Source organism: Symphalangus syndactylus, chromosome 5 (assembly GCF_028878055.3).
Source record: "Symphalangus syndactylus isolate Jambi chromosome 5, NHGRI_mSymSyn1-v2.1_pri, whole genome shotgun sequence".
Lineage (NCBI taxonomy): Eukaryota > Metazoa > Chordata > Mammalia > Primates > Hylobatidae > Symphalangus > Symphalangus syndactylus.
In genome coordinates this window covers 66,589,707-66,615,988 of record NC_072427.2, presented here as the reverse complement: position 1 = coordinate 66,615,988, position 26,282 = coordinate 66,589,707, and the positions used below count along the sequence as shown (strand labels likewise).

At 42.4% G+C, this 26,282-nt stretch overlaps 1 protein-coding gene across 7 annotated transcripts in view; it reads right to left on the bottom strand.

The window, feature by feature from the left end:
* MGA (MAX dimerization protein MGA) overlaps positions 1 to 26,282 on the bottom strand; it is a 165,690-nt gene that overhangs the window by 128,890 nt on the left and 10,518 nt on the right. The window contains exons 2-3 of one of the 7 annotated variants that reach the window (XM_063639165.1): positions 17,284 to 17,686; positions 15,828 to 16,035 (exon numbers count right to left, since the gene is read on the bottom strand). The exons of 5 other annotated variants lie outside the window; for them this stretch is intronic. The gene's annotated coding sequence lies outside the window, so the exon portion shown is untranslated. Of the gene's footprint in view, positions 1 to 15,827; positions 16,036 to 17,283; positions 17,786 to 26,282 lie in introns of those variants that run through there. One more of the 7 variants, XM_063639169.1, reaches the window with a different exon arrangement.

Here is a 26,282-nt window from a genome sequence, read left to right as displayed (position 1 = left end):
GTATTGTCAAAGTACATACACCTCCTGTGTTGTCCAGAATTAAAACAGTATGAGAGATGCCCATTCCCACACAAAGTTGTAGTGAATATATCTTCCAAGTCAGCATTTTATACTTCCAGCAGCATTTTTCAGAATTTGGTGCAAATGAAAAGGGAATTTCTCCATTTCAAAATCTATTTACTTGTGCAATTGAGGAGCTTCCATCTAGCCTTAAATTTAAAGTGATTAATCTTCAACTAATGTTTTAAAAATCAAAGAATCTAACAAGTCTTTTTTTTTTTTTTTTTTTTTCCAGACAGTCTCACTCTGTTGCCCAGGCTGGAGTGCAGTGGCACAATCTCAGCTCACTGCAACCTCCGCCTCCCAGGTTCAACAGATTCTCCTTCCTCAGCCTCCCGAGTAACTGGGATTACAGGCACATGCCATGCCCAGCTAATTTTTGTATTTTTAGTAGAGACAGGGTTTCACCATGTGGACCAGGCTGGTCTAGAGCTCCGCCCAAGTGATCCGCCTGCCTTGGCCTCCCAAAGTGCTGGGATTACAGGTGTGAGCCACCGCACCTGGCCCTAACAGAATTCTTAAAATGCCTTCCAAGAGACTAACAGGCTCAATTAGAAACACATGCTTGTGAACTGATATGAGTAATTGGCAGGACCTGTCTGTGAAAAATGACATTTTCTAAGATTAAATACATAAAACCCCATACAGACAAATAATAACAGATGAACATTTGCAACTGATTTTAAGGCTAAGGAACATTTACTTTGAACTTCAATTAAACAAATTGTTATCCTCCCCAAAAAAAGAATTCCATTCTTCTCATCTGTAGACATGTATTACCAAAATGAAAAAGTACTAACCAATTACATTTCTTATTTTCATCAACACAAAATTTGTGGAAATTTGGTTTTTCTTTTAATATATGTACCTACATAATACCCTATTTTGTCTCTTGGTCCACAGTGCCTAAAATATTTACTACGTGGCCCTCTACAGAAAAAGTTTGCAAACACCTGGGTTAAAGTATTATCTCTAACTGATTAGCTATACAACACTGGACATCAATTAACTTTTCTAGGTCTTTCTTTCCACATTTATAAAATAAGGAGGACTGAAGACAACCTCTGTGGTATATACTCCAACTTTAGTATTCCACAAGTAATAATACACACTTCATATTCACTTTGAATGGTAATATTTTTTCTTTTCCTCTTTTTTTTGAGACAGAGTCCACCCAGGCTGGCTGAAGGACAGTGATACAGTCTCGGCTCACTGCAACCTCCCCCTCCCGGGTTTCAAGTGATTCTCATGTCTCAGCATCCCAAGTAGCTGGGATTACAGGTGCGTGACCACCACACCTGGCTAATTTTTAGTATTTTTAGTAGAGACAGGGTTTCACCATGTTGACCAAGCTGGTCTCAAACTCCTGGACTCAAATGATCCTCCAACCTCGGCCTCCCTAAGTGCTGGAATTACAGATGTGAGCCACCACACCCGGCGTTTTTTTGTTTGTTTGTTTTTTTGTACAGATGGAGTCTTGCTACGTTGCCCAGGCTAGTCTCAAACTACTGACCTCAAGCAATCCTCCCACCTCAGCCTCCCAAAGTTCTGGGATTACATGTATGATCCATCCACTCACTGTACCTGGCCTGTATAGTAATATGTTGAATGGAATGTTAGGCCAGTTTTATATAAAGTATGAAGAAATGTCTTATTATGTAAAATATGAAGAAGTACTTTATTAAATTCATAGAGGATAAAAAATGGTACTGGGACAACTGGATACACATATAAAAGAATTATGTTGGTTCAGCAGAACATTGACTCAAAAAAATAAAAAGAATTATGTTGAACCATCTACCTCACACCATATGCAAAAATGAACACAAACCAGATCAAAGATCTAAAAGTAAGTGCTGAAACTATAAAACTTTTACGGAAAAAAAATGAGAAAGAGTCACAACCTTGGATTTAGCAATGGTTTCTTAAGTAAGACACAAAAGGCCAGGCATGATGGCTCATGCCTGTAATTCCAACACTTTGGGAGACTGAGGCAGGCGGAGGCGACTTAGTGAGACTTCATCTCAGGGAAAAAAAAAAAAAGTATGACACAAAAAGCACAGGTAACACACGATAAAAAAAGATAAACTGGACTGCATCAAATTAAAACCTTTTGTATATTATTCACTATTAAGATAGTGAAAAGGCAATGTACAGAAAAGGAGAAAATATTTGCAAACTATATATCTGATAATGGACTAATATTTAGAATATAAAAAGAACTCCTACAATTTAACAACAAAATCACTTTAAAAATGGGAGCCAGGGCCAGGCGCAGTGGCTCACCCCTGTAATCCCAGCACTCTGGGGAGCCGAGGCAGGCAGATCACAAGGTCAGGAGAACAAGACCATCCTGGCTGACACAGTGAAACCCCATCTCTACTAAAAATACAAAAAATTATCCAGGCATGGTGACACGTGCCTGTAGTCCCAGCTACTCAGGAGGCTGAGGCAGGAGAATCGCATGAACCCGGGAGGCGGAGCTTGCAGTGAGCCAAGGTCGCGCCACTGCACTACAGCCTGGGCCACAGAGCGAGACTCCGTCTCTGTGGAGTCTCACACCTGTAATCCCAGCACTTCGAGAGGCCAAGGCAAGAAGATGGCTTGAGCTCAATTCAAGACCAACCCCAGCAACACAGCAAGACCCTGTCTCTAAAAAAATAAAAAATAATTAGCTAAGTGTGGGGGCACATGCCTGTAATTGGAAGGCTGAGGTAAGAGATCACTTGAGCCTGGGAGGATGAGGCTACAGTGAGCCCTGATCATGCCACTGCACTGCAGCCTGGGCAACAGAGCAAAGACCCTGTCTCAAAAAAAAAAAAAAAAAATAGGCCAGGCATGGTGGCTCACACCTGTAATCCCAGCACTTTGGGAGGCTGAGGCAGGCAGATCACCTGAGGTTAGGAGTTCAAGACCAGCCTGGCCAACACGGTGAAACCCCATCTCTACTAAAAATACAAAAAAAAATGGCCGGGTGCAGTGGCTCATGCCTGTAATCCCAGCACTTTGGGAGGCTAAGGCAGGGGAGAATCACGAGGTCAAGAGATCAAGACCATCCTGGCTAACATGGTAAAACCCCGTCTGTACTAAAAATACAAAAATTAGCTGGGTGAGGTGGCATGCACCTGTAGTCCCAGCTACTTGGGAGGCTGAGACAGGAGAATCGCTTGAACCTGGGAGGTGGAGGTTGCAGTGGGCCAAGATCACACCACTGCACTCCAGCCTGCCAACAGAGGAAGACTCTATCTAAAATAATAATAATAATAATAATAATAAAAATTAGCTGGGAGTAGTGGCAGGCACCTGTAATCCCAGCTACTTGGGGGGCTGAGGCAGGAGAAAAGCTTGAACCCAGGAGGTGGAGGTTGCAGTGAGCCGAGATCACGCCATTGCACTCCAGCCTGGGCAACAAGAGTGGAACTCCGTTTCAAAAAAAAAAAAAACACCATAAATTAAATTCAATTAAAATTAAAAATGGGTTAGGGACTTGAACAGCCATTTCTCCAGTGAAGATACACAAATGACTAATAAAAGCACATGAAAAGATGCTCAATGTCATTAGTCGTTAGGGAAATGCAAATCAAAACCAAATGAGATGCCATTTCACATCCACTAAGATGGCTATAATCAAAAAGACAATTAAGTGTTGGCTGGGCCCTGGCGCAGTGGCTCAAACCTGTAATCCCAGCACTTTCAGAGGTCAAGGCAGGAGGATCACTTGAGACAAGGAATTCAGTTGGAGACCAGTCTGGGCAACATAGTGGGACTCTGTCTCTACAAAAAGCACAAAAATTAGCTAGATGTGGTGGCATGCACCTGTAGTCCCAGCTACTTGGGAGGCTGAGTCAGGAGGATTGCTTGAGCCCCAGAGCTCAAGACTACAGCAAGTTGTGATTGCACCACTGCACACCAGCCTGGGCAACAGAGTGAGACCAGTCTCAAAACAAAACAGAACAAAAAAAGTGTAGGCCGGGCACGGTGGGTCACGCCTGTAATCCCAACACTTTGGGAGGCCAAAGCAGGCAGATCACGAGGTCAAGAGATCGAGACCATCCTGGCCATTATGGTGAAACCACGTCACTACTAAAAATACAAAAATTAGCTGGGCGTGGTGGCACGCACCTATAGTCCCAGCTACTTAGGAAGCTGAGGCAGAAGAATTGCTTGAACCCAGGAAGCAGAGGTTGCAGTGAGCTGAGATTATGCCACTGCACTCCAGCCTGGTGACAGAGTGAGACTCCTTCTCAAAAAAAAAAAAAAAAAAAAGTATTAGGATGTGGAAAAATTGGAACTCTCATTTTCTGTTGGTGAAAATATAAAATAGTGTAGGTACTCTGGAAAACACTGGCAGTTTCTCAAAAAGTTAAGCATAGAGATACCACATGACCCAGTCATTCCACTATTAGGTACACACCCAAGAAAAATAAAAACACACGTTTATACAAAAAAAGTCCATTAATGTTCACAAAAGCATTCATAGTAGCCAAAAAATGAAAATAACCCAAATGTTCATCAACTGAAGAACGGATAAACAAAATGTGCTATATCGACACAATGAAATATTATTCAGCCATAAAAATGAATTAAGTATGGATACATGCTACAACATGGATGAACCTTGAAAACATGCTGAAGAGTCTGATCACAAAGGACCTCATTTTGTATGATTCCATTTATGTGAAATGTTCCAAAATAGATCAATCCATAGAGATAGAAAGTAGACTGGTGGTCACCTAGGCCTGGGAAGATTGGAGGAGAAATAGGGAATGACTGCTAATGAGTATAGTGCTGCTTTCTGGGATGCTGAAATGTTCTAAAATTGTGGTGATGGATGCATTACTATGAATATACTAAAAACCACTGAATTATACACTTTAAATGGGTAAATTTTACAGCACATTACTTTTATCTCAAAACTTTAAAAACTAAGAGGAGGCCGGGCGCAGTGGCTCATGCCTATAATCCCAGCACTTTGGGAAGCCAAGGTGGGCAGATCATGAGGTCAGGAGTTCGAGACCAGCCTAACTAACATGGCAAAACCCCGTCTCTACTAAAAATACAAAAATTAGCTGGATATGGTGGCGTATGCCTGTAATTCCAGCTACTTGGGAGGTTGAGGCAGGAGAATCGCTTCTCAAAAAAAAAAAAAAAAAAACAGAGAAAATACTTACAAATAAATGTTAGACACTAATGTCACAAAACTAAGATTCAAATGATGTACAATCTTACATCAATGATAAGAAACTGTATCACTTCTCTAGGCTCAACAACTCCTTTGTAAATTCTCAGTAACTTTAAGGTTAGTGAGAACTCTAAGACAAACAATGAACACCAAATTGCACCTCAACTCCTTAGCTTAGCATATAAGGGCCTCAATACTCTGGACCCAGCTTTCCTTCTCCCTGCTGCTATATACTGAACTACTCCTTATTTCCTAAATATGCTCCCCAGGTTTTTTTATCTGAACCTTTGCATTTATAATTACACTGCTTTAGCATCTTCTCTCTGCCTTCGTAGTCCATAAATTCACCAGCATCATTCGCCCTAATCTCCTCCTATTGAAATCATCCTCATTCTTAAAGTCTAGTATTTTCATGAAGTCTGCCTTGATGCCCTTGCTGTGTAAACACTGGCCTTCCTCTAAACCAGCAAAGGATACTGTCATTCTCTTTTGGTGCACAGTAATCTAGCTCTCATCATCCTTGACAGATTGGTCAGCACACTCAGAGTCATCTCTCAAGGCAAAAGCTCTACCAACAATGCCTTGCAGATTAAGGAGCCTCTTATTTCACCTTCAACTCCTATCTCCACATAAAAACTACATGCTCCTGGGGCCAGGCACAGTGGCTCACGCCTGTAATCCCAGCACTTTGGGAGGCCAAAGCAGGCAGATCACGAGGTCAGGAGATCGAGACCATCCTGGCTAACATGGTGAAACTTCGTCTCTACTAACAATACAAAAAAAAAAAAATTAGCTGGGCATGGTGGCAGGCGCCTGTAGTCCCAGCTACTCCGGTAGCTGAGGCAGGGGAACAGTGTGAACGTAGGAGGCGGAGCTTGCAAGGCGGAGTTTGCAGTGAGCCGAGATTGCGCCACTGCACTCCAGCCTGGACGACAGAGCGAGACTCCATCTAAAAAAATAAAAATAATAAAAATAAATTAATTAATTAAAAAAAAAACTACATGCTCCTGACTCCTGTGCCAAGCTAATTAGATAGGGGGATCCAACAGACCTAAAGGTTCTACGAATTAACCATCAGCTTGTGAGGAAAGAGTGCTATGAGAGTTTAGTTAAATAAGAATGACAAACAGATTCTCTGCCTTAAATGTAAAAATGTACTCTCTCATTCCCTCTCAACTGAATGGAAAGTGGGAGGAAAAGACTCACGGAGCTGGAATCAAGAATAGAAACTAAAACATTGCCAGAGAAGGGGCCATAAAATAGTAGAGCCACACAAGAGAGGAAACCATAAGACAAGGAAAAACACACAAAAGAAAAGGGTGAAGTCGGGAGTGGGATGGGACAAGAATAGTGTAACAAGAGAGGGAAAAAAAGAAGACATTATGATCCCCAACCAGGAAGAGAAGGACAAATTCTCATGCTGAAAGGGCTGAGATGTGAGGATCACTTGAGACCTGGCATTCAAGTTCAGCCTGGGCAACACAGTGAGACCCCCATCAATAAAAGGTCAGGTGTGGTGGCTCACACCTTTAATCCTAGCACTTTGGGAGGCCGAGGCAGGTGGATCACTTGATCCCAAGAGTGCAAGACCAGCCTGGGCAAAAAGGCAAAACCCCATCTCTACCAAAAATACAACAAAAAATTAGCAGGCATGGTGGCACGCGCCTGTAGTTTCAGCTAATAGGGAGGCTGAGGTAGGAGAATCACTCAAACTCAGGAGGCAGAGGTTGCAGTGAGCCAAGATCACACCACTGCACTCCAGCTTGGGCAACAGAGAGAGATCCTGTATCAAAAAAAAAAAAGAAAAAAGAGAAAGAAAAGAAAGGCCAGGTAAAATAGCTTACACCTGTTATCCCAACACTTTGAGAGGCCAAGGTTGGAGGATAACTTGAGCCCAGGAGTTCAAGACAAACAAGACCCCTGGGAAACATAGGAAGACCCCTGTCTACAAAAAAAATTTAAAAATTAAGTGTGTTGGTACATGCCTGTGGTCCCAGCTACTCAGGAGGCTGAGGCAGGAGGATCTCCCGAGCCCAGGAGTTAGAGGCTGCAGTGAGCTATGATCATGACACTGCACTCCAGCCTGGGTGACAGAGCAAGATTTTCTCAAAAAAAAAAAAAAAAAAAAAAAAATTCTAGCATATTTTAAAATTAACAATTAACCCATATCTAGCCAGGCACATGCCTATAATCCCAGTACTTTGGGAGGCCAAGACAGGCAGATCACCTGAAGTCAGGAGTTCAAGACCAGCCTGACCAACATGACAAAACCCCGTCTCTACTGAAAATACAAAAATTAGCCGGGCATGGCAGTGCACACCTATAGTTCCAGCTATTCAGGAGGCTGAGGCAAGAGAATTGCTTGAACCCAGGAGGCAGAGGTTGCAATGAGCTGAGATCTCACTACTGCACTCCAGCCTGGGCAACAGAGCAAGACTGTGTTCTTAAAAAAAAAAAAAAAAAAAAAAAAAGTCAGGGCACGGTAGTGGCTCATGCCTGTAATCCCAGTACTTTGGGAGGCTGAGGTGGTGGACCACCTGAGTTCGAGACCAGCCTGGCCAACGAAACCCCATCTCTACTAAAAATACAAAAATTAGCCAGACGTGGTGGCAGGCACCTGTAATCCCAGCTGCTCGGAAGGCTGAGGCAGGAGAATTCCTTGAAGCTGGGAGGCGGAGGTTGCAGTGAGTGGAGATCATGCCATTGCACTCCAGCCTGGGTGACAGAACAAGACTCTGTCTCAAAAAAAAAAATTGTAACCCATATTCCAGTATCCTATTAGATATTCATTTCTGTTTCCTTCTAGCATATATCCACAAGCCATTCAATTTTAAACTGATAATCACTCTATTCTAAAATGAACCCTGTCACCACATTCCTCTCAACCTGGGGGAACTTTATAGCCCCTCTGTAAGCATCACAGGAGTCACTGGACACTATCAGCTTTTCACCACATTCCTTCTGGGAGCCTTTACCTAACAAGTGATTTCAACTCTGCTTATTCAACCCCTCACCCAGAATACAGTCTTTGTTGCCTTTGACACTAACTTCATAAAAAGGATTTACCACCTCTATGAGCTCAAGTAATATACTATTTGGATCTTTAAACCAGTTTCAGTACCAAAACAACTTGCAAAGTCCAGACAATTAAGTCAATCAATAACTTCCAACATTCCCTCTGATCTCTATAATCCCAGGTCACCAAAGACAAAGGCAATATGATACGAACCATGATCTATCTTACTTATCTGTAGGTCCTCAACCCTGGTTCTTTCCACACTGTCACTGCCCAAATCTTTCCACTATGCCCAAAACAATACTCACTCTTATCATACCAAATCTCAGGCTTCCTCAATCTTTCTGAACAATGGTCCTTCCACTTATTTACCTTGACTTAAACCTGGCTGTCCTCCTTCAAGTATTTTCTCACACTTCTCTCTTTACTACAACCTTTACCCGCCCCAGAGCCAGATATGATTGTCATTCTCTTGCCTTTCTATCAAAGTTCCCAGATCATGATTATCTTCCTTTACGGCTTCACCTTTAAGATACACAGCTGTCTCATTATTTATGGGGACTGGTTTCAGGACACCCTTGCAGATACCAAAATCCATGGATGCTCAAATCCCTGATATAAAATACCACAGGCCAGGCGTGGTGGCTCACGCTTGTAATCCCAGCACTTTGGAAGGCTGAAGTAGGTCGATTTCCTGAGGTCAGGAGTTGAACACCAGCCTGGCCAAAATGGTGAAACCCCATCTCTACTAAAAATACAAAAATTAGGCTGGGTGTGGTGGCTCAGGCCTGTAATCCCAGCACTTTGGGAGGTTGACGAGGACAGGTCACTTGAGGTTGAGAGTTCAAGACCACTCTGGCTAACATGGTGAAACCCTGTCTCTACTAAAAACAAACACGAAAAATAAGCCAGAAATCGCTTCAACCCAGCAGGCGGAGGTTGCAGTGAGGTGAGATCCCGCCACTGCACTCCAGCCTGGGCAACAGAGCAAGGCTCCATCTCAAAAAAAAAAAAAAAAAAAAAATCAGCCCAGCGTAGTGACAGGCACCTGTAATCCCAGCTACTCGGGAGGCTGAGGCAGAAGAAACGCTTGAACCTGGGGGGCAGGGGTTGCAGTGAGCCAAGACTGTGCCACTGCACTCCAGCCTGGGCAACAGAGTGAGACTCCGTCTCAAAAAAAAAAAAAAAAAAAAAAAAAAATGAGCCAGATGTGGTGGTACATGCCTGTGGTCCCAGCTACTCAGGAGGCTGAGGCAAGAAAATTGCTTGAGCCTAGGAGGTTGAGGCTAAGGTGAGCTTTGATTGTACCACTGCACTCCAGACTGGGTGACAGAGCAAGACCCTGTCTCATTTATTAATAAAAAAGAAAAAAAAAATGATGGGCGTGGTGGCTCACACCTGTAATCCCAGCAGTTTGGGAGGCTGAGGCCAGCAGATCATTGAGGTCAAGAGTTCGAGACCAGCCTGGCCAACATGGTGAAACCTCGTCTCTACTAAAAATACAAAAATTAGCTGGGCATGGTGGCACATGCCTGTATCCCAGCTACTCGAGAGGCTGAGGCATGAGAATGGCTTGAACCCGGGAGGCAGAGGGTGCAGTGAGCTGAGATCATGCCACTGCACTCCAGCACGGAAAACAGAGAGAAACTCCATTTCAAAACAATAAAAATAAAAATAAGCTTCGTTAAAAAACTATGACACACAAAGGCTGGGCACAGTGGCTCACACCTGTAATCTCGGCACTTTGGGAGGCTAAGGCGGGCGATCACCTGAGGTCGGGAGTTTGAGACCAGCCTGGCCAACGTGGTGAAATCCTGTCTCTACTAAAAATACAAAAAGTTAGCTGGGTGTGCTGGCATGCACCTGTAATCCCAGCTACTTGGGGGAGGCTGAGGCAGGAGAATGGCATGAACCCGGGAGGCGGAGCTTGCAGTGAGGCAAGATCGCGCCACTGCACTCCAGCCTGGGCAACAGAGCGAGACACCATCTCAAAAAAAAAAAAAAAAAAAATTTAGTCTGGCATGGTCAAGAGGTTGAGATGGGAGAATTGCTTGAGCCCAGGAGTTGGAGGCTACAGTGAGCTTCGATCATCCCACTGCACTCCAGCCTGGGCCACAGAGCGAGACTCCATCTCAAAAAAAAAAAAAAAATTAAACTCAAGTAGTAGATGAGGTATTTGCAGGAAAATAAAATAATAAAGTATAGTATAGTAAATGCATAATCCAGTAACGCAGCTTATTATGAACTATGCAATATATGTGTATCCACTATATATTATGTACTATATGTTATTGCAGTATCATCTAGTACTGAATTTTATAAAATGTTTTAACTATTATATACTATATGTAATTGTACCTGCTATATTTTTATACAACTGGCAGCACAGGTTTGTTTACACCAGTATCACCATAAACAAGAGTAAATGCATTGTGCCACAACGTTAAAACAGCTACCCTATCACTATGCAACAGAAATTTTTCAGCTCCATTATAATCTTATGGGACCACCATAGTATACGCAGTCCATCATTGACGAAAATATCATTATGTGGCACATGACTGTATTTGTAGCTGGGATTTAGTCTTAATGTAGTCCTTCTTTTTTCTGAGACACCCACTCTGTCACCCAGGCTGGAGTGCAGTGACACGATCATGGCTCCCTGCAGCCTTGACCTTCAGGCTCAGGCAATCGACTCACCTCAGCCTCCCAAGTACCTGGGCCCACAGGCACGTGCCATCGTACTCAGCTAATTTTTTAAAATTTTTTATAGGAGTGGGGGGTCTCACTATGTTACCTGGGCTGGTCTCAAACTCCCACCTCAGCCTCCCAAAGTGCTTACTGGCGCGAGCCACCGCGCCCAGCCTTATTTTGTGTGTGTGTGTGTGTGTGTGTGTGTGTGTGTGTGTTTGGTGTTTGTCTAGTATCTCATCTCCACACTTTAATTTCCACTCTTACTTATTTATTTATTTGAGACAGAGTCTTTCTCTGTTGCCCAGGCTGGAGTGCAGTGGTGCAATCTTGACTCACTGTGACCTCCACCTCCTGGGTTCAAGCAATTCTCCTGCCTCGGCCTCCCAAATAGCTGGGACTACAGGTGCACGCCACCACACCTGGCCAATTTTTGTATTTTTAGTAGAGATGGGGGTTTTGCCATGTTGGCCAGGCTGGTCTCGGGCTCCTGACCTTAAGTGATCCACCCGCCTCAGCCTCCCAAAGTGCTGGGATTACAGACATGAGCCACCATACCCAGCCAATTTCCACTCTTAATTATAAACTTCAGGCCTGATTACCTCACCTCTGAACTATGTCATCCTAATAATCTCCTAAGTGTTCTTACTTCAAACTATTCTCATCACCACTGCAAAATCAAATATTTTTCAAAGTACTATTTTTTCATTAACACTCATTAACACTCTCCTGCTCAAAAACCTTCAAAGGACAAGATAAAAATACCTGCTCCTTAGCCTGAAGCTCAAGGTCCCAATAATGGGACCATAACCCTCCCTCCCTCTCTTTAACTTCATGGTCTATCATACTCCTAAACAAAACCTCATTCTAACCAAATGCTCCCTGAACATAGATTATATGCATTTACCATCATTTGGCCTTAGCTCACAATACTCATCCCTCTATCTCACCAAACAATCTTCATACCCAGCAACTCCTCTAAATCACCATTTCTCCTGCAAATAAAGTTCTACCTCAGTAAGGGGAAGGAAAGGAGAAGGATGTCTCCTGAGGAAATAACATGAGCAAAGGCACAGAAGATAAAACGTGTATATGATATTCACACATACACACACACACACACATACATAAACATACACAAATATTTAGTGTCCCATGACTGAGCACAGAGGCATAATGAGATGATAGGAGATAAAGCCATTCAGCAGGAAGATTAAGAGTCATGTGACCCTATGCAAATCATTTAACCTCTCTGGGCTTTAGTTTCCTCATTTGCAAAATGAAATAACAGTGTCCATGGCATAGGGTTGTGGCAGTTTATTCATTCACTCAGCAAACATTATTGAGCACTTACTTTGTGCTTGCTAGGTGCTACAAAAACAACAGCAAACAGGACAAAAATCCCTGTCCTCATGGTACTCAAATTTTAGTAGGGGAAACATCAAACAAGGAAAATAAATAAATACATGATGTAATATGGTACGTTATATACTGTGATGCTACAGAAAAAAATAAAGCAGGGAAGAGAGATGGGGAAGAAATCAAAATCGGAATCAAGGCATTCAAATCAAAATCTGAACTGAGGGAACAAGCTATGCAGTATTCCAGACAGAGGAAACCAGAAATGAAAGGGTATATGCCCAGCATGAACAAGGAAAAGCAAGGAGATGAAGAAGGTGGAACAGAGATTAAGGAAGGGAGTGTTAAGAGATAAGGTCAGAGAAGTAAGAGGGGACCAGCTGACACACAACCTTAAAGGCGGTTGTAAGGATTTTAGCTTTTATTTTGCCAGAAATAGGAAGTCATTGTAAAACTGTAAAAAACTTTACCGTTTTGAGCAGAGGAATGATATGACTGGACTTTAACAGCATCAGCATCTCCAATCTGACAGCTTCTCTCCGGCTGCCATATTAAGAATACATCACAGGCCGGGCACAGCGGCTCACACCTGTAATCCCAGCACTTTGGGAAGCCAAAGTGGGTGGATCACTTGAGTTCAGGAGTTCCAGACCAGCCTGGGCAACATGGCAAAAAGCCATCTCTACTAAAAATACAAAAATTAGCCAGGTATGGTGGCTCAATCTCAATTCAGATTTTGATATCTTCCCCATCTCTCTTCCCTGCTTTATTTTTTTCTGTAACATCACAGTTACATTGGTCCCAGCTACTAGGGAGGCTGAGGTGGGAGGATCACTTGAGCCCAGGAGGCAGAGGTTGCTGTGAGCCAAGATTGCACCGCTACACTCCAGCCTGTGCAACAGAGCAAGACTCTGTCTCAAAAAAAAAAAAAAAAAAAAAATACTGTAGGAAGGCAAGGTCAGGAAGAAGAGACCACTTAGGAGATTAAATAATGATCCTTAACACAATGCCTGGCATACAGTAATCTTCCCTTAACAGGTGGCTACCAGGCTGGGCGTGGTGGCTCACGCCTGTAATCCTAACACTTTGGGAGGCCAAGGCGGGGGGATCACAAGGTCAGGAGATCAAGACCATCCTGGCTAACACAGTGAAACCCCATCTCTACTAAAAATACAAAAATTAGCCAGACATGGTGGCATGCACCTGTAGTCTCAGCTACTCGGGAGGCTGAGGCAGGAGAATCGCTTGAACCTGGGAGGCAGAGGTTGCAGTGAGCTGAGATCACGTCATTGCACTCCAGCCTGGGTGACAGAGCAAGACTCCTTCTCAAAAAAAAAAAAAAAAAAAAAAAAGGTGGCTACCATATTGATTTTTGGTGAGTGACTTGAGTGTTCAGCCCCCTTCAGTAACATAGAGAACTACCTTGCAGGGAAATAAATCAAAATGGTAGTGACCCTTGACTCTGTCTTCTCTGGGTTCTGATATAAGCAGCAAAACAGAGAAATGAAGGAAAAGTAAATTCTAGAGCCATGATGACTGAAATTTGCAACAATATTCTAAACTTTGTCAGTAAATACCTCAAACAAGAAAAATATATCAAACTGTGAAATTTCATGTGTCTCCTCTGTGAACATATTTAAAGCAAACAATATAAAATATGTATATTTTTAAAAAGGCTAAGATGGGAGATGATAGATAGTAGTAAAAGCAAAATCCTAAATTACAACTTAAGAACTGACTTCTGGCCAGGCACAGTGGCTCACACCTGTAATCCCAGCACTTTGGGAGGCCGAGGCGTGCGGATCATGAGGTCAGGATATCAAGACCATCTTGGCTAACATGGTGAAACCCCGTCTCTACTAAAAATACAAAAAATGGCCGGGCACGGTGGCTCACGCCTGTAATCCCAGCACTTTGGGAGGCCGAGGCAGGTGGATCACGAGGTCAGGAGATTGAGACCATCCTTGCTAACACGGTGAAACCCTGTCTCTACTAAAAATACAAAAAATTAGCTGGGCATGGTGGCGGACACCTGTAGTCCCAGCTACTCGGGAGGCTGAGGCAGGAGAATGGCGTGAACCCGGGAGGCAGAGCTTGCAGTGAGCCAAGATCGCGCCACTGCACTCTGGCCTGGGCGAAACAGCAAGACTGTCTCAAAAAAAAAAAAAAATACAAAAAATTAGCCAGGCATGGTGGCGGGCACCTGTAGTCCCAGCTACTCAGGAGGCTGAGGCAGGAGAATGGCATGAACCCGGGAAGGCAGAGCTTGCAGTGAGCCAAGATCGCGCCACTGCACTCCAGCTGGGGCGACAGAGTAAGACTCCATCTCAAAAAAAAAAAGAAAAAAGAAAAAAAAGAACTGACGTCTTATTTGTCACTAACACATTATACTAGTTTGGAAGAAAGGCTTATATCCCCAGGACCTGTTCCCTACCACAGAACAAGTCTGTCACAGAAAACCTGCCTTAGGCTCTTGAAGAATAACTACTAGGTAAAAAAATGCATTACATAATCCATCTCTCTTCATAAATGTCCCACAACTCATTTAATCTAAGGCAAAATTTGTTATATGTCCTCCCATTTCCTTACTGATAGCTACTATTTCTCCTTCATCTCAAGATAGAAAAAAAGTCATTTTGACTGGTTTCCATCATTCCAAACAGAGCCATGTTACGGCTTTTGTGGGCCTTGGGCACTTTTGCTTTATTGAGCTCCTTCCTGCACACAAAAAAACTATTTTAACTGTATTTTGGCCAGGTGCAGTGGCTCACGCCTATAATCCCAATACTGAGAGGCCAAGGCAGGAGGATCACTTGAGCCCAAGAGTTTGAAGCTACAGTGAGCTTGCAATCACGCCACTCTACCCCAGCTTGGGTGACGGAGCAAAACCCTTTCTGTAAAACTAAAAATAAAGCCTGGCCAACATGGTGAAACCCAATCTCTACTAAAAATGCAAAAATTAGCTGGACGTGGTGGCACACCCCTGTAATCCCAGCTACTCGGGAGGCTGAGGTTGGAGAATTGCTTGAACCCAGGAGGCGGAGGCTGCAGTGAGATCGTGCCACTGCACTCCAGCCTGGGCAAGAGAGTGAGACCCCGTCTCTAAATAAATAAATAAATAAATAAATAAAATTTAATTGAAATTATATTTTTATGGCTGTATTGACATAAAAAGAAATACATGAAAATATTTTGTTTCACCTAATAGTTTTTTTCTTCTGATTTTACAAGAGACTAAAACATTATCATAGACCCCCTAAAAGTATCGTGGGCCACATACGCACTGTGCCTACTATGCTTAATGGATGGTTATCCTTGCTTCCAAAGCCCGTCACCAAATCTTGCTCACCTTTTAACAGCACTTGTATAATTACCTCCTTTCATATTTGGCTCAAACATTAGTCCAAGTCTCCTTGCCAGGAGAAGTATACTATAAACAATTTATTTGTAAAGATGATAAACTTAATATATTTCTGATTATTTTTCCAGCAGGGGGAAGAATTTAACAAGGCAGCTCACCTTTTCTTACCTGTTGGACAAAACACCAGGAAAATAGCCAGCTGAACTTAAGGTGAAGTTAGGGGGCAAGGCAAGTGTATCTCATATAATCTTAGGCTCATCAAAAATAAAAACATTTCGGCCGGGCATGGTGGCTCATTCCTACAATCCCAGCACTTTGGGAGGTTCAGGCAGGCCTTGAGCTTGAGCCTGGGCACATAGCAAGACCCTGTCTCAATAAAAACAAAAAAATTACTGAGTTAGAAACTTTTTTAATTATTAAAAAAAAAAACATTTAAACAAATAATTAATGACTTTTATGATTCCCTATTTCCCTTAAAGATGAAATAAAAGGTCTGTTCCTACCCGCATCTTTACTAATATGCCACTCAGAAGGCAGTGTCCTCAAAAAACAAAATTAAGGAGAATCGGAGGAAATTAAGTATGCTTTTGCATAAAAATATAATCTGAAGAAAATCTGCTCTTTTCAAATATCCTATTTTAAATGACACCAATATTGATCTAATTATTTTAAATTTTTAGTGGCAATATAAAATGCTGGTTCCAAGAACACACTATTTAAAATAAAAGGGAAGTTATAACACTTTAAAAGAACTGAAAAGTAACCTGCAGTGTTAAAAAGCTTTCACTTGAAAAATATAAATACAGTTAGCTTGCAAAACATTGTGACTGACACTAACATATGCATAATCCTGGTAAGGGGTCACCTGGGTAGAGGAAGTTACACGTGTATTCTATTGTAACCTCCAACTCAGTGAATGCAACTGGGAACCAAATTCTCTATTTTTTTTTTCTATTTTTTTTATTTTTAATTTTATGGGTACATAGTAGGTGTATATAATATTTATGCAGTACATGAGGTATTTTGATACAGGCATACAGTGCATAATAATCACATCATGGTAAATGGGGTATCCATAATCTCAAGCATTTATCATTTCCTTGTGTTACAAACATTCCAATTATACCAAATTCTTATGTGACTCCAAACCTCTATTTTAGGCTCAGGGCTACTGAAAGATCCTATTTCCATTCCTTAACCCTAAAAATCTCTAGTATCATTTCAAGTTATCCCAGACTTTGTCTCTGCAATCAAAATTTCACACCATAGGAACCCCACAGTACCAAAAAGTGGTTATGGACTGTCAAAACTACAGAAAGGCATTTTAGTGAGATGCCTCAGTAAGATGTTGATGATGATAACAGCAACAATTATATACAAAGCACTCTTTTTAGCACTTTATATTCTTTATCACATTAATATTCAAAACAAGCCTAAGGTAAGTACTACCATCTCCACTGTACTGATTAGAAAAAGTGAGGAGAATTTAACTAACTTGTAAGACATACAGAGAAAGTGCTAAGAACCAAGAGAAGCCTCCAGACAGAGGGAGACAGGAAAAGACTGGTTTAAACAACGGATCAAGAGTCAAAGGCCGGGTGCGGTGGCTCATACCTGTAATCCCAGCACTCTGGGAGGCCGAGACAGGCGAATCACGAGGTCAGGAGATCGAGACCATCCTGGCCAACATGGTGAAATCCCATCTCTACTAAAAATACAAAAAAATAGCCGGGCATGATGGCGGGCGCCTATAGTCCCAGCTACTCGGGAGACTGAGGCAGGAGAATGGCGTGAACCTGGGAGGCAGAGCTTGCAGTGAGCTGAGATCGCGCCACTGCACTCACTCCAGCCTGGGCGACAGAGCAAGACTCCGTCTCAAAAAAAAAAAAAATAAAGAGAATGGAGCCAGGCAGCACGTTGGCTCACTCCTGTAATCTCAGAACTTTGGAAGGCTGAGACGAGAAGATTGCTTGAGGCCAGGAGTTCGAGACCAGCCTGGGATAATAAGACCCCGTCTCTAAAAAAAAAGAAAAAAAAAAGGATCAGAATAGCAAAAGATTTCTCGAAAGGAACATTGGAAGACAGAACCAAGGCTTTCAAACATTCTGAAGGAAAATGATTTCCAGGGTAGAATTCCATTATTCTATCTTCATGGATGGTGAAGATAGTGGGTCTATGATGGCAGTCATTACTACTAGGCCTGATGCAATAGACATCACTCTAGGTATTTTTTAATAATTTCAATTTTTGGCCAGGCACAGTGGCTCACACCTCTAATTCCAGCACTTTGGGAGCCCAAGGAGGGCAGATCACCTGAGGTTGGGAGTTCAAGACGAGCCTGACCAACATGGAGAAACCCCATCGCTACTAAAAATACAAAATTAGCTGGGGTGGTGGCACATGCCTGTAATCCCAGCTACTTGGGAGGCTGAGGCAGGAAAATCGCTTGAACCTGGGAGGCGGAGGTTGCAGTGAGCCGAGATGGCTCCATTGCACTCCAGCCTAGGCAACGAGCGAAACTCCGTCTCAAAAAAAAATTTGAATTTTTATTTTACATTTCAGGGTACATGTGCAGGTTTGCTACATGGGGATATTGTGTGATACTTTGGTTTGGGGTACAGATGATCCTGTCACTTAGGTAGTAAGCGTAATACCCAATAATTAGTTTTCAACCCTTGTCCTCCTCCTTCCCTACCCCCTCTGGTAGTGCCCAGTGTCTACCGTTGCCATCTTTATGTCCATGAGCACCTAATGTTTAGATCCCACTTATAAGTGAGAACATGTGGGCCAGGCGCAGTGGCTCACGCCTGTAATTTCAGCACTTTGGGAGGCCCAGGCAGGCAGATCACCTGAAGTCACGAGTTCGAGACCAGCGTGGCTAACATGGTGAAACCCTGTCTCTACTAAAAATACAAAAATTAGCTGGGCATGGTGGCGGGCACCTGTAATCCCAGCTACTCGGGAGGCTGAGGCAGGAGAATTGCTTGAACCCAGGAGGCGGAGATTGCAGTGAGCCAAGACCACTCCATTGCACTCCAGCCTGGGTGACAAGAGCAAAACTCCATCTCAAAAAAAAAAAGAAAAAAAGAAGTGAGAACATGTGATATTTGGTTTTCTGTTTCTGTGTTCATTCACTTAGGAAAATGGCCTCCAGCTGCATCCATGTTGCTGCAAATGACATGATTTCATTCTTTTTTATGGCTGCATAGTATTCCATGGTGTATATGCACCACATTTTCTTTATCCAGTCCACTGCTGGTTGATTCCATTTCTTTGTTATTGGGAATAGTGCTGCAATGTACCTGTGTCTTTTTGGTAGAATGATTTTTCACTCTAGGTTTGATGTCTGCTTCTGTAAATAGTTTTATTGAAAGACAGCCATGTCCATTGATTTACATATTGTCTGTGACCACTTTTGTGATATAAAAGCACAGTCAAGTTGTTGACACATAGACCCTCCGGTCCACAAAGTCTAAATATTTACTATCTGGTCCTTTACAGAAAATGTTTGCTTTCCTGAAACACTGAGGAGAAAGAAAAAGGTTGACATCCCTTGGTCTATGATATCCCAGTGACATCCACGAGATATTACAGTGACATCCATGAGAAATGAACGGCTGATGGGAATAAGAATTTGGTTACAGTTTTGGAAAATTAGGGTAAAATTATAATGGCACATTTTCCTGGAAAAAAATAGGTTTTCGATACTTTCTGAAGACACAGCCATGAGATCAGTTTCTGATTTTTACACAAGTACTTACTCTCCTGCAATTTCAGGAATTCTGAAGAAAGCATCTAGAAAATGTATAGCCATCAGCAAGGCGCGGTGGCTCACGCCTGTAATCCCAGCAATTTGGGAGGCTGAAGCAGGCAGATCACCTGAGGTCGGGAGTTTGAGACCAGCCTGACCAACATGGAGAAACGCCTATCTCTACTAAAAATACAAAATTAGTCAGGCATGGTGGCACATGCCGGAAATCCCAGCTACTCAGGAGGCTGAGGCAGGAGAATCACTTGGACCTGGGAGGCGGAGGTTGTGGTGAGCCAAGATCACACCATTGTACTCCAGCCGGCAAAAGAGTGAAACTCCATCTCAAAAAAAAAAAAAGAAAAAGAAAATGTATAGTCATCATTGAATTATTTGGAGAATATTACAAATTTTATAATATTTTATAAAATTTAAAATATATATTTTATAAAATGTGCAGACTTTGCACAAGCAGTAAGGACAGTTAAAAAAGAAGTTAGCAAAATATAAAATAAAATTAAAAATTAAATTTTTTAAAAATGTGCAGACTTTCAGCCGGGCACGGTGGCTCACGCCTGTAATCCCAGCACTTTGGGAGGCTGAGGCAGATGGATCACGAGGTCAGGAGATCGAGACCATCCTGGCTAACATGGTGATTCCCTGCCTCTACTAAAAATACAAAAAATCAGCCAGGCATGGTGGCGGGCACCCCGGGAGGCGCAGCTTGCAGTAAGCAGAGATGGCACCACTGCCACTGCACTCCAGCCTGGGCGACAGAGCAAGACTCCGTCTCGAAAAAAAAAAAAAAAAAAAAAAAAAACGGTGTAGACTTTCCAGAGGTTTCACTTCATTTATTCTCTGCCTACCCATCTTTTGAACATTTTGCTACTTATTAGTACCTCCAATGAAGAAGGGCAGGGAAAAACAAAAATACACAAAAGGCAAGCTAGCCAGTTCTGTTACATTACCAGGTAAACATTTACTGGGAAAAGAGTTGGAAGCTGTTATAATGTTTTAAATACCTATTTTAATATTGTAATATATAAGAAATGGATATTTGGTCTCTACCTCCAGTTCCTGGGATAAAACTCTTAAGATCTTTATAATTTCCTGAGTGATAGGAGCATCTGACACGGAGCCTTTAAATCCCTTAGAATTTCCTGGGTGACAGAAGCATATTTTATTCTAATAAGGCAACTTGCCGGGAGAACCCACCATGTGATTGGAAGGTTGAAACTGTGATTCCCACCTCCCTCCCAGCTCCTGATAGTGAAGAGGAGCTGAAGGTTAAGCTGATCACCAATGGCCAATAATTTAATCAATCATGTTTACATCATAAAGCCTCCACAAAACCCTAAAAGGTCAAGGTTTGGAGAACTTTTGGGCTGCTGAACACAGAGAGGTGCCAGGAGTGTGGAGTGCCCAGGGAGGACACAGAAACTCCACACTCCTTCCTACAGACCTTGCCTTATGCATCTCTTCCATCTGGCTGCTCATCTGTATCCTGTATAATATCTTTATAATAAATGGATAAACACAAATAAAGTGTTTCCCTGAGTTCTGTGAGCCACGCCTGCAAATTAACCAAACCCAAGGAGAAGGTTGTGGGAACCCCCAATTTATAGCCAGTTGGTCAACACAGGTCACAACCTGGGACATGCAATTGGCATGTGAAGTGGAGACAGTTTTGTGTGGTTGACCCCTTAACCTATAGGATCTGACACTATCTGCAGGTTGACAATGTTACAATTGAATTATAGGATATCCAATTGGTGTCTACCGGAGAACTGTTTGGTGTGTAAGGAAAAATCCAACACACATCTGGTGTCAGAAGTGTTGAGTAGTATGTGAGATAGGAAAAAGCAGTTTGGTTTTTCCTATCTTTTACACCTACAAAGTAAGTTCAATATGACCCAACAATGGGACACATGTACAAGAAACCCTAAATTGAATGTGTGGTATCTAGATTCTGAGAGGAAGTAATTCCTCTATACGCTGGGCTGGATTGCTTAAATCTAGAAGAGCGTGTCCTGTTTTGGGTACAACACTTAAAGAGGACCAGAGGTGGCCAACAATGGTGGTGAGAATATGCAAAAACCATGCTGCACTAAAAAAAGGTTGGGCTGGGCACAGTAGCTCATGCCTGTAATCCCAGCACTTTGGGAGGCCAAGGCAGGTGGATCACTTAAGGCCAGGGGTTCAAGACTAGCCTGGCCAACATGGCAAAATCGCATCTCTACAAAAAATACAGAAATTAGCCAGGCGTGGTGGCACATGCTTGTAGTTCCAGTTACTCAGGAAGCTGAGGCAGAAGGATTGCTTGAACCCGGAAGGCAGAGGTTGCAGTGAGGTGAGATCGAGCCACTGCACTCCAGCCTGGGAGACAAAGCAAAACTGTCTCAAAAAAAAAAAAAAAAAAAAAATTAGGAAATTTCTTTTTTTGTTGTTTTTTTGTTTGTCTTTTTTTTGGAGACAGAGTTTAACTCTTGTTGCCCAGGAGTACAATGGTGCAATCTCAGCTCACTGCAACCTCTGCCTCCCGGGTTCAAGCGATTCTCCTGCCTCAGCCTCCCAAGTAGCTGGGGTAGGTCAGGCACGCGCCACCACACCCAGACAATTTTGTATTTTCAGTAGAGATGGGGTTTCACCATGTTGTTCAAGCTGGTCTCAAACTCCTGACCTCAGGTGATCCACCCGCCTCGGCCTCCCAAAGTTCTGGGATTACAGGCGTGAGCCACCACGCCCACTAGGAATTTCCTTTTACCTTTTGTTTTAATTTAATGTTAATAAGTATTACTATAACATTAAGGCCAACAAGGCCGGGCGCGGTGGCTCACGCTTGTAATCCCAGCACTTTGGGAGGCCGAGGCGGGCGGATCACGAGGTCAGGAGATCGAGACCACGGTGAAACCCCGTCTCTACTAAAAAAAATACAAAAAATTAGCCGGGCATGGTGGCGGGCGCCTGTAGTCCCAGCTACTCGGAGAGGCTGAGGCAGGAGAATGGCGTGAACCCGGGAGGCGAAGCTTGCAGTGAGCCAAGATTGCGCCACTGCACTCCAGCCTGGGCGACAGAGCGAGACTCCGTCTCAAAAAAAAAAAAAAAAAAAAAAAAAACATTAAGGCCAACAAAAAGAAATGTTTCCACATTCAATTCATGAAACAATAAACAAATATTTATTCAAAACTATCGTAAGCCAGGCACTGTTCTAAGACAGACAAAATCCAAGACCTCTAGGAGTTTACATTCTAACGAAGAACCTATAAAATAAATAAGCAAATAATAATATAATTTGTGATACCTACAATCTTACCACTGACAACTTTTTATTCCTCTTAATTTCCGTGTGTGTGTGTCTTTTTGTGTTTGTTTTTGAGACAGGGTTTCACTCTGTGTCTCAGCTGGAGTGCTGTGGCGCAATCACGGCTCACAGTAGAACCCATCTCTACCAAAAATTTTAAAATTTTTGAACCACCCGGCATGGTGGCTCACACCTTGGCCTCCCAAAGTACTGGGATTACAGGCCACCACAGCACTTTGGGAGGCCAAGGTGGGAGGATTATTTGAGCCCAGGAGTTCGAGACCAACCTGGGTAACACAGTGAGATGCCACCTCTATTAAAAATAAAATAAATTTAAAAGTATAAAAAATAAATAAAAATAAAACATAACATTTTTTTTTAATTAGCCAGGGGTGGGGCCAGGTGCAGTGGCTCACTCCTGTAATCCCAGCACTTCGGGAGGCCGAGGCAGGCAGATCACCTGAGGTCGGGAGTTCAAGACCAGCCTGACCAACATGGAGAAACCCCATCTCTACTAAAAATACAAAATTAGCCAGGCATGGTGGCGCCTGCCTATAATCCCAGCTACTCGGGAGGTTGAGGCAGGAGAATCCCTTGAACCCAGGAGGCAGAGGTTGTGGTGAGCCGAGATTGAGCCATTGCACTCCAGCTTGGGCAACAAGAGCAAAACTCTGTCTCAAAAAAACAAAATCCAAAAAAAAAATTAGCCAGGGGTGCTGGGTGGCACAAAATCCCAGCTACTTGGGAGGCTGAAGCAGGAGGATGGCTTGGGCCTGGGAGGTCAAGGTTGCAGTGAGCTGTGCACACACCACTGCACTCCAGCATGGGCAACAGAGCAAGACCCTGTCTCAAATAAGAGAGAGATCTGAACACAACAAAAAAAAGTATTTATTTTCATATTTGAATTATAAAAGTGGCTTTTTTTAGAAGATAAATACATAAGCACAAATAATAATTTCTAATATGCCAATTATCACTATTAGCGTGTTGATATGCTTCTAGGTTTCTTTTTTTTTTAATGGCAAGTGTTGGCTTTTTTAGCTCAGATACGTTTAGAAAAAAGATAATTGTATTTTTTTCACCAGAAAAGGAGAATCTAAAACAAATTCTGACTACCTTCAGACTGTAATATTGAGATGAGGTTTGAATAAGTCAGCCATACTAGGAAAAGTGTGGCAGGAGGAAAAGAGGGTGCTCAGCAGGGACAGAGGCACCCAGTAAGTGAGCAGGAATCCATAAACTACAGCCCTAAAGGCCATGTTCTGCCATTTGTTTTCATATGCCCCACAAGCTAAAAATGATTTTTTACATATTTTAATGGTTGAAAAAAATCAAGGTAATAAAATTTTATGACATGTAAAAATTATTATGAAAGGCCAGGCGCAGTGGATTACACCAGTAATCCCAGCACTTTGGGAGGCAGAGGAGGACGGATCACCTGAGGTCAGGAGTTTGACACCAGGCTGGCCAACGTAGTGAAACCTGCTCTCTACTAAAAATACAAAAAAAATTAGCCAAGTATGGCGGCGCACGCCTGTAGTCCCAGCTACTCGGGAGGCTGAGCCAGGAAAATCACTTGAACATGGGAGGTGGAAGGTGCAGTGAGCCAAGATTGCACCACTGCACTCCAGCCTGGGCAACAGAGTGAGCTATCATCTCAAAAAAAAAAAAATTACATGAAATTCAAATTCAGTGTCTATATGTAAAGTTTCCTGAAACACAGCCATTTCATTTGTTTGTGTATTATTGTCTGTGGCTGCTTTTGTGCTGTTATCTAGCAAATGGGCTTGCTGCCATTATGCATTGAAGCCAATACTATGGCACCAGCTTTTTTTTTTTTTTTTTCCCTATCTCCTACGGGAAGGAGGCACCAGCTTTTGAGAAAAGAAACGCTTTATTGCAAGGCAGACTAGTGAGGAAACAGCAGGCCCAGCTCAAATCTGTCTCCCTGATTTGGAGTCTGGGACAAGTTTTAAGAGGTTGGAGGGCAAGGGAAAAGATGTGGAAATGTTGGCTTGCCAAGGTCCGATTGGAGGGCTTCAAACTTAACCATTTCGGTAAGGTATGTTGAGGCAAATTTTAGCCCTGGATCTTTACGGCCAATGGACCCGTTGCTTCTGAAAAGGTTCCAGCATTCAAGTTCTGGTCATGTCTCAGACTTCTTGGTTCTGCTGGGGGAGAAGAGGAGGGATGTTGGCTCTGGGTGCTGTTAGAGATCAAAGCTTTTTCTATTGTGCATGCCCAGGCTACATGACTTGCAATCTTGGCCCTTTTATATCTACAAAGTAACCTGACATTCTGTTATCAACAGAGTAGACACTCTCTGGGCTGGTCCTGCAGTTTGCTACCACAACAGAATTGAGTAGTACTTAAAAGAAACGCTAAGGCCCATAAATTAAAATATTTACTATCTAGTCCTTTACAGAAAACATTTGCCAACCCCTCATCTAGAGGCCTGAAAGTAGTACACACATGTAATATGGATAAAACAAGTTGCGTATGCGGGAGACATATGGCGTGAGATAACCTATGAGGTACTGAGCTTTATGTGTCAAGCTAACTAAGGAATCTGAACTTGTCTCAACTTGATTCCATTTACTATGCAAAGCCACTAAAGAATTTTATTGAGAGTACTTTGATCAGATAAACCTATGTAAAGACAATTATCTTTTTTCTAAATGTATCTGAGCTAAAAAAAAAAAAAAAAAAAAACACTTTCCATTTAAAAAAAAAGAAACCTAGAAGCATATCAACACGCTAACAGTGATAGTTGGCATATTAGAAATTATTATTTGTGCTTATGTATTTATCTTCTCAAAAAAAAGCCACTTTTATAATTCAAATATGAAAATACGTACTTTTTTTTTTCTGTTCAGTTGGTTGCCTTTAATGAAAATACATACTTTTAAATTCACATTCATTTACACACACAAAATTTGTTCTCCAGGTTCTCTTTCTCCCCCTCCACCTCTTTAAGTGGAAAAGACAAAGTATGCGGAGGAGGAACCTACACATAGCAAAAAAAATGAAAGTGTGCCTCTGTCACACTTGTAAAGGATAAATGACATTCCACCATTTCAAATTATGTATTTTATTTTTTATTTTTCATTTTTATGTTTTCATAGAGATGGGGTCTCACTATGTTGCCCAGGTTGGTCTCGAACTCCTGGCCTCAAGCAATCCTCCTTCCTTGGCCTCCCAAAGTGCTGGGATTACAGGTGTGGGCCTATGTACTTTCTTTATAGACATGAAAGAATAAAATGCTTGGATGCAACATTGTGGCAGAGAACTCTTCTTATATATGGCTTTTATCATATCAAACAAAGAGCTAAATCAATATCTTATTGAAACTAGAAATGTTAAAGGATAAGAGAAAATGCAGAACTTCAAGTCAACTTAAAATGTTGAAAATTGATATAAGACTGCATATAACCCTGAGAATATAATTATGGGCTTAAGAAATGCAGTCCCTGATTTATACTACAGTACTTTGCACTTACTGATATATTGCTTAAGATTAAATCCCTTCCTATGTTTCAGTTCCTCAACTAAATTGTCAGGGCC